Raw genomic sequence first — 12290 nt, 5'->3', positions numbered from 1 at the left:
ACCGGACCCAAAAATTCAAGGTCAACAACACCCTCTCTAAACCAGTGCCAGTTATGCTAGGAGTCCCACAAGGTTCGTCGCTCTCACCAACACTATTTAACTTATTCATGGAACCACTCACAGATCTTCTACAAACGTCCAAAGTGCAATTCCACATGTACGCTGATGATACCCAACTCTACCTTAAGATCAACACTCTTGAAGACATCAACCTGCTTAACACTACCCTTAAGACCACCCAAACATGGCTGGCAGAGAATCACCTCAAATTGAATGCCTCAAAAACAGAATTCCTCCTAATAGCCCCACCTACCAAAGTCCCCATAATGCAAGAGTGGATCAAACATCTTACTGCATTCAACGTTCTACCAACTATTGTAGACTCCACGAAATCACTGGGCTTAACACTGGACTGCAACCTCAACATGCAGAAACACATTAGTAACTGAAACCCTTCTTACCGCCCAATGACTTCAAGATGGCGATGCAAGCTCTAGTTCTACCTCGGTTGGACTATGGAAGTGTCTCGCTCTGCGGTCTCCCTACAGCTACTACGGCCCCTCTAAGAGCTTCTACCAATGCGGCAGCGAGACTCATTACTGGCTCAAAAAGAAGGGCCCACATCTCCCCTGACCTTAAATCTCTAAACTGGCTGGCATTTGAAGCCAGAATTCCCCAGAAAATAGTGTGCATGAAGCATAAGGCCATACACCACAATGCACCCACCTATCTCACACAGAAACGTACAATATCCGGCGGAATAAGATCCACGAGAAGATCGGAAAACCTCCTATTGAAGCTACGAAGGTTCAACAAGAAAAAAACATACAAACGCTCCTTCTCTGGAATGGCTCCCAGGATTCGGAATGCCCTCCCCCCGGAAACAAGACTGAACCCCTCCACTGCTGCCTTCAAAGGGGAAGTAAAAGGCATTCTTATGGCAAAATTCTCTTAAACACAGACCTTGATTTCCGCAACTACATATGTACATTGTATCAATCTAGTCCACCTAAGCAATCTATCTTTTGTTAACATTTCTCCTCAGTTTGCTATAGTCATCATCTTTTTATTCCTCTTTTTATCATTCTCAATGATGTTATTTTTATTTTTATTTTTACTTACTTACCTGCACTGAATTACCTTCACTCTTCAGGCCATTTCCTATTGACCTGCTCTATGATTGCCCTTTGGCTTTATGTACTCTTCTTGGACTTATGCTTTCACTAGCCCCATGTACTGTAAAGCGCTCTGATACCCGCAAGAGTCTTGTCCGCGCTCTATAAAACTCTGAAATAAATAAATAAATAAATAATACATAAATAAATATAGAGCCCATCATATGGTCTCTGAGGTAAGCAGAAACTGCTTTATTAACATTCTTCCTAGCTTTTTCAATCTGTGGACAGAATTGAGTTGACCACTTCCATTTCTGTCTTTGGCATAAATTAGAGTATACAAAGACAGTTTTGGGGAAAAGCAATATCAATTATGCAAAGGCATCCTTCACGAGCATTTCCAGTCCTACCCCAATCAATATGCCTCGGTCATTGCCACCGCAGTGCACTATCATGAGGTCAGGGGGTAGGAGATGGAAAAAGGTTTTAGCCAAAGGCATCAATTGGTGCCACTTTAATCCTCTCTGTGCAATCCATTTAATATACACATTTTACAAAGCTAGGTCTTTGTCAATACCTTTGCGTTCAGCATACCGTTTGCACCTGAAAACATAGCGGTGGCCAACAATCCATACTGTAAGCATCTTGAAAGATGTCTGGAAGTAATGAAAAGATGTCTGTCGTTGAGGTAGTCAGTTGGTAGAATGAGAGGCATGTTAAATGGTGGACCAGATGCTGTTTTTTTTTTTAAAGTAAGAGATGTGATAGGCTGCTTAAGAACATTGTACACTGAAAAATAGAATGCATGTTTCTTTCTTTAAAAAGCATGTTTGTTATTGGTCAGTAACAAATGTTTGAACAGTATAGAAGATAGGATAAGGTCATATTTTGCAAACTTCAACCTTACCACACCTGCTGTTTGCATTTGCAACTGTGTGTGCTGAACTTGAAAATATGGTGAACTTGTAACCTGTTAGTTCAGTTGAATGTTCCATGAACTGTTACTTTGGAAACTGGCACTAAGCAGAGTGGTGGAAGGGTTGAATGTTTTCTGTGGTTTTAAAATACGGAATTGTAATTTATATATAAGTGATGTTATTAAAGGAAGATTTCCCAAGTCAGTACTATGATTAGAAGTGGTGTGTTCTTAAAAAATAGTGGTATTTTTATTTGTAATATATTTGTGAACTCCCGTATGGATTTGTGGCTCCTTCGCATTGGTGTACGGTGGAGTCACAACTCCCAAAAATTCCAGAACCAGTTTGGGCACTTTTATAAGTCAGTTGGTAAGGGTTAATATGTCTAACCAAAAGAAATGTGTTTCACAATTTGAAATAACGTAGGATGCAATCTCAGTTGTTACTTACATGTATTTGTGTGGAGAAAGAGAGGGAAAGTTTGTCATTACTGGTTAAACCTTGCTGAGAGTAGTGCATTACATTGATTGTGTGCATAAGAATTTTTTTATAAGTTTGTGATATTTAATATTCTACAAATCAATTTTGAAGGTGAGATATAAATGTGTGAGGTGTATTATGAAATCGCTTTATTTTTAATCTTTAAAACTTATTCAAGAACTGTAACGATTGAAATATATTATTAAATGTAGAGATGTGTATTGTACTTTGGTTAATTGTAGTTAAATATTGTTTGAAATAGATTCTTTATAGTAAATGTGTATATTTGAAGATAGATTAGTGATTATGGTAGTTTGTTTTATTGTGTGGATATGTACATTTGTTGTATACCGCATAATTTTATGTGTTGCTTTCAAATTGGAACTGCAGTCCCTCAAGTTTTAATGTGAGCATGGACTTGTGTCTGAAGTATGTTTTTATTTGTATATGTATTTTCATATGTCTTATATATTTAAATGTGCATTATGTATATGTGTTGTTGCTTTTTATGTGGTAGACTCAAGACTGCGAGTAGTAGTAGAATGGTGGAGATGTAACATAAAAGTGTGGTTTAAAAGATGTTGACTAAAGGTATTAGTGATTAGGCTTTTTTAAGCCTCTATAGAGGTACAGTTGAAATATGCCACATCATTGTTGATGTTTGTTTGAAATTGTAAGTTTGTTGTCTATATTTTTGAGGTGTGGATAGTGTTGTGGTAGCGACATATGCATGTATGGGTTTAGGAATATGGTGAGGCTTTTAGCAGAGATATGTGAAGGGTTCCTGCCTTTAATTTGGCTTAATATAACGTTACAAGTAGTTGCAGAATGGTGAAGCTGCAGCACACAACTGAGGTTTAAAACATGTTGCCAGAGGAATTAGTGATAGGGTATTTTCTATTAGTCTGGGGAAAAGGTACACTTGAAATACACTGCAAGAATGTAGGTGTGTCTTTCAAATGTAAAGTTCAGTTTATTTGTTGATTTCTTGTATATATGATGATAATTTCAAAAGGTAGACATATATGCATGTATGTTTGCAAGAATATTCTGAGATTTATAACAGACTCATGTGTAGGTTTGATGCTTTATTTTTGGTACGCCCAATATCCTGAGTAGTTACAGAATTGTGAAACTGCAGTACAAAAGTGAACACCATGTCAGTATTCTGCTACTACACAGGATGTTGTACTCCTCCAATCACTCAGGCACTACCGCAGTACTGCTGCACTCACTCCGGCACTATCTTAACACTGCTGTAATCACTGAGGCCCTACCACAATAGTACTGTAATCACCTAAGCAGTAGTGATGGACTTATACAATCACAGAGGCATTTTCTATGTACTCTTGTAGTTCCCCAGATATTACCCCTGAACTCATGCAATCAATAATGATTTAATGATTTATCTATACACTGATTCAATCACCCAGACACTATCTATGTACTCCTCCCATCACCCTGTCAGGATCTATACACTCTTCCAATCACTTAGGCAGTACCCAAGCACTTATAAAATCAACCAGGCAGTTCCTATGTACTCCTGTAATCCCTCAGACATTGCCCTCAACTCATGCAATCACCCAGACATTATCTATATGCTTTTCTAATCATCTACACATTACCTCTGTACTCATGCAATCACCAATGCATTAGCTATACACTAGTTCAGTTATCCATGGAGTACCCTTGCACTCCTTCAATGGCTGTGTTAGGATCTATGCACTCATCCAATCACTTTGCCAGTACTCATGCAGGTATAAAATTACCCAGGCACTAGCTTTACACTCCTCCAATCACTGAGGCAGTACCAGAGTACAGAGAAAAAAGCAATAGATGGTAGGGTATTAACAGCGCATAGTCACAGTGGGCAAGTTGTAGAAAAACGAAAAAATTACAATCAAAGTGGCATCAAAGGGAATCTACGACAGCTACCACCTCACGCTGTCAAAAAACAACAATTACAACGTAATGCTGTCACAATAAGAAACAATAGAATCCCTGAGCACAAGGAATATAGATCTGTGAGTACTACAGATAGTCTTGATTTCACAAATAATAGTCCATATCAGCACTTCCAAAGTGTGAAGAAATCCTTATTTTTATTCTCAGGACTTTGGGACTTCCTCTAAACGCTCTCAAAGACTTTTCCCAAAACAATGTCAATCAATTATAATTCGGAAATCAACATCAGGCAAAATCCGCCTTCACATTAAAGTATCATCGTAAATATCTCGGGTGTTCCCGGCGCACGCAAAACCAGCAATCCTGTATCCAAACTCGGCGTGTGTCCCAAATATAGCGGATTGATACAACAAAACTTTTGCACGCCGTAGTGAGAATTTCCAAGGCCCTGAAGAAGTCATTGGGTATATAATTTCCCTGACGAAACACGTGTTGGCGATTGGCTGTTTTCAAATCATTTTTCAAGATTGTATTACTGTATCCACAAGTCTTCAAGATTATCTATGGACTTAGAATAAAAATAAGGATTTCTTCACAATTTGGAAGTGCTGATATGGACTATTATTTGTGAAATCAAGACTATCTGTAGTACTCACAGATCTCTATTCCTTGTGCTCAGGGATTCTATTGTTTCTCAGTACCACAGTACTACTGTTATCACCTAGGCAGTAGCGATGCACTGTCAGGAACCCCAATCAAGCCTTAGGTTGGAGCTGGAAAAGACAAATATTGGACTCCACCTTCCTACCTGAATATAAATGCCCACAGTGGAAGAAGCGAAACCCGTGCTGGCGATCTTCACTTCGGCTGCTGTTGCGTGGACTTCAGCGTTCCGCCATGATGGAGAGAGTTCAGACTGCACTCACTCACTATAGTGGTTGGCGGTCTGGTTGTTCTACTTGGATTCGGCAGAGACGGTAATGTGCATGCGCGGCCAGCGCCCTGAGCATTTCAACTGTGAGACAATCCTGACAGGAGCTTCTGCCTAACACTCGCTGTCAACTGTTAGAGTTTCCTCACAGAACTTGAAGAATTTGGTCTGCGCTGACATTCCCTAAAGGGAAGTATTCATATTGAGTCTTGCTGTTTGTATTCACATAAAGGTACAATTAATAAAAAATTCTTTCCTCAGCAGTAAAACACGGCAAGAACCTGAAGAGAATTAGAACCGGTTTCTAGGAACTGAGTCAGTAAGGACTATGTTTCCAGGAGTATCTTCTGTCAAGAGAAGAGCTCAATTCTTCAAGTAAGAGTTTCCTGTTGGTTTAAATTTTCTTTTGCTGAGTCTTCATTGGAATTCTGTGTTCTCTGAGTCGCAGCATATTTCATGAGACCCTTTGGAGTTGCACAAGTCTTTCGGAGTTTAAGTGACTTTGTTGAGTTATCGCAGTCCGGAATGTAAGCTCAGAGACTGTTGGAATTGACTTAAGAGACTGCCAACTCACTGTAGATAAGTTTGAGATTCCTTGATTTAAAAATACAGAGAAAGTCCTTGAGACAGAACTATAATACAGTGAAGAAGTTACAAGGAGAAACTGAATGCTGAAATTCATAACATAATACTAGGGTCATTCAGGTTCTTCTAATTGATCAGATCTTACAGTAGAGAAGATAATCTACAGACAAAACATTTTAGAGAGTCGCTAGCTTCAAAATAGGCACAGGTGAGACTAATTACAGTAGAGTAGATTAATAAGTTCATTGAGACATTACAGTATTAGAAGGTTACAAATGTTTTGTTATCTTACAGGATATTCTGCTGAATCACCAAAAGAAGAAGTCTGTGTCTGGAGGCGTGTCTCTCTTGTTTTGTATTCCACTTCCCCTTTCCCCCAGGACTAAGTTCAGAGGCAGCTTAATAAGTAGCGGTCGCTGTTCTTGGTCAGTGGGTTTTAGGGTAAGAGCATCTGTTCCCGAGGGGACCGCACCAGAGAGTATCCTTTTCTGACAGAATGAAGTGCCTTCCTCTTAATTGAGGATACAGGTCCCTCCTGAACAGCATGGCAGAAGGATTGGATTTAAAGGCCTTGACAAATATCTTAAATAATATGCAAGCGCAGTTGAATGATACCCTAGAAGAGAATAAGGTGTTAAGGGAAGAAGTTAAAAGATTCAGTCAGGTGTCCACTCAAACTCAACAAAGACTTGATGAATTGGTGACTACAGGGTCAGTGTTTAGAGGGGTCTCAGCTCACACTCCTCAGTCCTCTCCGTCAGACATTTCCACTCAGGTTTTTCACGCTGTCTCACCCATCATTCCTTTAGCTCCCCCTGAAAGGTATGGTGGAGACCCTCTTAAGGCCCAGATATTTGTGACACAATGTTCTCTGCATTTTTTGTGTCATCCAGTGATTTTTACGGAGGATCAAGCTAAAGTGGCTTTCATTTTGTCGTATCTGACCGGTGATACAACAGCGTGGTCAATGACTTTGGTCACCAGAAATGATCCCATCTTATTTGATTTTGAGAACTTCAAGGTTGAGTTTGCACGAATATTTGACCAGCTTCTCAAGCAACCAATAATGAGCTGTTAGATCTCAAGCAAGGGAATAGAGATATAGTGGGATACCTAGCAAATTTCAAGAAGTTAGTGGTAGAGACAAACTGGCCAGAGGAAAAAAGAGCGGCCATTTTTTATAGAGGACTGAGAGATGAGCTTAAGGATGCCTTGGCCCAAATTCCCCAAAGACCTACTGAAGTTTCAGAACTTATTGATTTAGTTTTACAACTTGATCATCGACTAAGTGAGCGTCGACATGAGAGAAAAAGAGAATTTTGCCCTTCACCTCCACGATTTGATCGAGTTAAGTTCGAGAGCTCTAAGAACGCTGAAGGAACTCCCCCAGAAGAACCCATGCAAATAGGATCTGTCAGAGGGCCTTTAATGAAGGAAGAGAAGGAGAGGTGAAGAAATTCTCAACTATGTCTATATTGTGGATTGTCAGGTCATTTTGTTAAAGAATGTCCCAAGAAGCCCAAGACTTCGCAACAGGTAAAAGATCAGCTTCGCCCGTAGAAGGAGTTGCACGGGTGGAAGCGTCACAGAAGTCAGCTCCAGGCCAACAGCAAATTATGAACACCTTACAATCTGCTGCCCCTCATTTAATCGTCATCTTTACCGTAAAATTTCAAGACAGGGAAATTCAAAATGTCTCAGTCATGATCGATTCAGGGGCTACCGGGAATTTTTGCGACATTAAATATGCTCGGCAGATTGGTATACAATTTATAAAGAAACAATTTATGGAGGTAGTTCGAGCAGTCGATGGCACCAACTTATCTACTGGCCCGATTACCCATGAAACAGAAGAAGTTCGGCTAACCGGATTAAAGGGTCATACCGAGCTAATAATCTTTAACTTAATTGATGCACCGCAGTTTCAACTAATCCTTGGCCTCCCATGGTTGACCGAACACAACCCGCGTATTGATTGGAGTAAGAGACCAATAGAAATGGATTCTTCTTTTTGCAAGGAGAATTGCTTTTGCGACCAAAGTCCGGCTAGGAAGGATACTCCAGTTCAAAATGTGGTTAGTCATTGCCCAGCTCAGATTTATGCAGTAGAAACAAAGACTATCCCAGAGGAATATCAGGAACTATCTGCAGTCTTTGACAAGAAAGAAGCAGAGAAGCTACCACCACATCGCCCATATGATTGTAAGATTGAAATTGAGCCCGGAGCAATCTTACCGTGCAGTCGGATTTATGCACTTACTGAAACAGAAAACAAATTTTTGAAGGATTACTTGGATAAATACCTAGCCAGTGGACTCATACGCCCATCCCAGTCCCCAGTCTCTTCTCCTCTTTTCTTCATTTCGAAGAGAGATGGAGATCTCCACGCTTGCATTGACTATAGGGCCTTAAATCAAGTAACTGTAAAAAACTCGATACCCCCTTCCATTGATCTCAGTTCTGTTGGATCAAGTGAAAGACGCCAAAATTTATACTAAATTAGACTTGTGAGGAGCGTTTCATTAAATCAGAATAGCTCCTGGGGATGAGTGGAAAACAGCCTTTCGCACGCGGTATGGAGTATTTGAATATCAAGTAATGCCATATGGGCTATGCAATGCTCCCTCTGCCTTTCAGCATTTCATGAACGACGTGTTGAGAGAATATTTGGACCGAGTCGCTGTCGTTTACATCGATGACATTTTGATTTTTTCCAACTGCGTTGAAGAGCACACACAGCACGTGAGGTCCATTTTAACCAAGTTACTGGAAAACCATCTTTATGTGAAGTTGGAGAAGTGTGCCTTTCACGTGAATCAAGTGGAATTTTTAGGGTTCGTATTGTCACCGGAAGGAGTGAGTATGGATGCGACTAAAGTTCAAGCTGTTCAAGACTGGCCTTCTCCAAAATCCGTGAAGGGGTTCAAAGTTCTCACATTTTTACAGAAGATTTATTCCAGAATTTTCCCAGAAGTTGGCTCCAATAACTCGACTCTAAAAAAAGGGGCTACGTTTATGTGGGGCACCGATGCTGAAGCAGCCTTTCAATTCTTAAAGAAATCCTTCACTCAAGCTCCCATTTTGCTACATCCAAGAACAGAGAACCCATTTTATGTAGAAGCTGACGCTTCAGATGTAGCCATTTGGGGAATCTTATCTCAACGGCATCCAACAACTGGCCAATTACATCCAGTGGCTTATTACTCAAGGAAGTTGAACCCTCCCGAATGCAATGACTCATTTGCCGATAAAGAGTTATTGGCGATTAGATGTGCTTTTGTAGAGTGGTGTCATTATTTGTTGGGAGCAAAACACAAAATCACAGTGTTTACTGTTCAATAGGATCCATGTGGGACACCCGTGACCACTCTCTGGTGTGAGGACAAGGCTCGAGGAAGCCAGACCTGCTGCATGCAGTCCTCCAGAAAACATTTAAGCCAGCCCCAAGCTGCGCCAGTAATGCCTATCTCAGCCACTTTGGTCAACAACAGTGAGTAGGGAACCATATCGAATGCTGCTGAGAGGTCAAGCAAAATCAAGGCTGCACTCCCACCAACTGTGTGGTGTCATTGTCAGACAGAGATGATAGGGATATGCATTGTTTCTATACTTGTCAGGAGTGCCTGCAAATATAGTAATATTATGTTTCCCAAAAAGGCACTAGAAAGATTAACAAGTGCATTACATGCAACACTGACCATATAGTATATGTCCTGAAATGCCCATGCAAGAAACTTTACATTGGTAGCATGATTCACCCACGCAAGAAAAGAGTATTAGATCATGTGTGCCATAGAGAATGTAGAGCAACACCATCAGTCATCAAGACTTTCCTGGGATGCTCACAATCAAAATTTGTTAAAATTCTTAGAGATTGAGCATATCACAAAATCTGAAGGGGTGACAATCGTGAACCTAGCCTCAGGAAGCAGGTAAAGATCATGCATTATATTGTTGGACTATAAAATGCCTCCTAGACTAAACACTGTAGAATAACTCACCATCCATTTGGGTCCAAGTTGAGAATTATGAAATTAGATATTGGAATGTAAAACGTATATGCTGATTATGAATCATTTGTCTGGTTGCTTGTCTCATGGTTGTTTCCTTTCTTATATATTGGTGTTTAACCACTTGGCTGCTAAGGCACCTGATGAGCTTCCATTGACTTTCCATTGAAATCAATGGAAAGTCCATGACGAGTTACCCTTGTCATTAGCGCTGAAGTGGTTAACAGGTCTATTTTTTCCACACAGGTTGTGAAGGCGAGAGCATGAGTCCACCCATTTAGCTAAGGACAATTTTCTTCTTTTGCTTTTAGATCAACTATTTCATAATTTAATCCTGATAATATGAATACATTGTAAAAATAACAATGACTTTGAAGTTCATTAGGGCTATCAAGTTCAAGTTCAAGAGATACTTTATTTCGGCCTGATATGGCCATAAAAGCACAGGTAAAACATATAAAAAGACAATGCAATCAATACAACTTTTTCAACATTAAAATTAGGCGTACAAATTAAGATATTTCATCGCTAAAAAATTGTAGGGTATAATAAATATTCTAAACAAAGACAAGTATCTCAATCATTCTATGCATTAGGTCTATCGATCCCGTGTTATTTATTCGATCTAAAAGAGTACATAGCCCTTAGCGATGTTGTGGAATTATTATTTTGTCTACCTGAGCTACATAACTCATAATTTCAGTAATTCCTATATATTTGCAATTTTCCATGATATAAAGGGGGCCATCGTGCACTAGTACTATCCTTATATTGGGCCTAATCTGGTAGCTTGATATGTCCACGATGGTCCACACTTCCAGATACTTTGATTTATTCTGTTGTTCAAATGAAGATCAGGGATTGGAAAATGTGCTGGTATTATAGGATTATAAAGCAAGACATGATGAGTATCTTATATGTGGATTTTAGTAGGTGTGAGGTCAACAGCAACTTTCAAGATAATTGTTTTTTAAGAATGCATTAAAATGGATTCATATAGGGTATGGTTACTGCTAACTGAGGTACAAGTGGAAATACAAGTCGATGAATTCAGAATTTGCTGCATCTTGTCTGTAATACTTGTGTGAATATTTAGCTTGATATGAATTTTGTCACATAATTATTACTGAATGGCATATTCCAACATAACACCTGCATTCTATTGATAAACCTGAGATTGTGCCGACAATCATCGATATTTGCTATCACTGTTTATTTCATGTAAATTCCACTGCCTATGAGGAGATACAAGTTGTTGAATACAGGAAAGGTCACACTGTGAACGCAATATTGATTTGGTTACTGTATATTAATTTTGCTGTATTGATATCACTATATGGCGCATTCCAAAATGGCGCCCATCTAAATCAATAAATAAATTGACTGCACATGAAATTGAAGATCCGAAGAACACGTCTTCTTCTCAACATGACTTGTCAAGTCCTTTTGTATACTCTACAAGGTGCCACTGTAACTTTAGGGCACAAGTTACTGTTACTTGAGGAAACTATAACTGGTGAATTTCAGTGGATTTGCTTGTTTAAAATGGTATGTCTTACCTGACATTTTCAACTAAATATAACATTCCTTTAACCTTTGTTTTTTTAGCAGTGAATTTTTATGTTTTTTTTAAGTAAAGTAAGATGTCCATCCCTGTGCGTGGTGTAGCGTTGAGTGATCACTCCCCCACCAAGCAATAGAGCCTGTGGCAAACCCTCCCAGGGGCGCCCAACACCCGGAAGAAAACAGCCCTTGGCCATGCACAGTGGGGGTAGGGCACTTTACTCCCTGCTACACACGCCCCTTGGCTGTGAGAGCCTTGAGGTTGGGCATAGTGTCTGCCCCCATGGATGCGCACAGCTGACCATATGATGTAACAATATAAAGGGTGTGATTTTAATTCAGACCGACCTACTGACTTTGTGAAAGGGTCAGAACACTAAAATATAAAAAATTGTCCTATTGGCTTTCTAAATGGGTCAGCATATCAACATATATAAAGCAGACCTCTTGTCGTTGTCAAATAGTAACCAATAACCATATTCCAATGTATATTTTATAAATTCACACAGAGCAATATTTAATAGACGTGACTGTCATATGATGTTTCAATAAAACCTTTAAATAAAATTACATGTTAACATTTTTCAGGTCACAAAATGCAGGCAAAGAACCAACCATAAGAGGTCCCTGTACTCCAGCTGAAGAGGCTGTTGCACTCCCTGAAGCTATCGACAACATAAAAAAATGCTTGGTGGCGCTCCTGCCCCTACTACGGGCACCAATAGGATCCACAGATATTTTTTTTAATGTCCTTGCAGAGTGTTATAGGGCACTCTCCAGGTGG

The sequence above is a fragment of the Lissotriton helveticus genome, chromosome 8, assembly GCF_964261635.1.
Source record: "Lissotriton helveticus chromosome 8, aLisHel1.1, whole genome shotgun sequence".
NCBI lineage: Eukaryota > Metazoa > Chordata > Amphibia > Caudata > Salamandridae > Lissotriton > Lissotriton helveticus.
Note: the sequence above shows the minus strand (reverse complement) of the source record.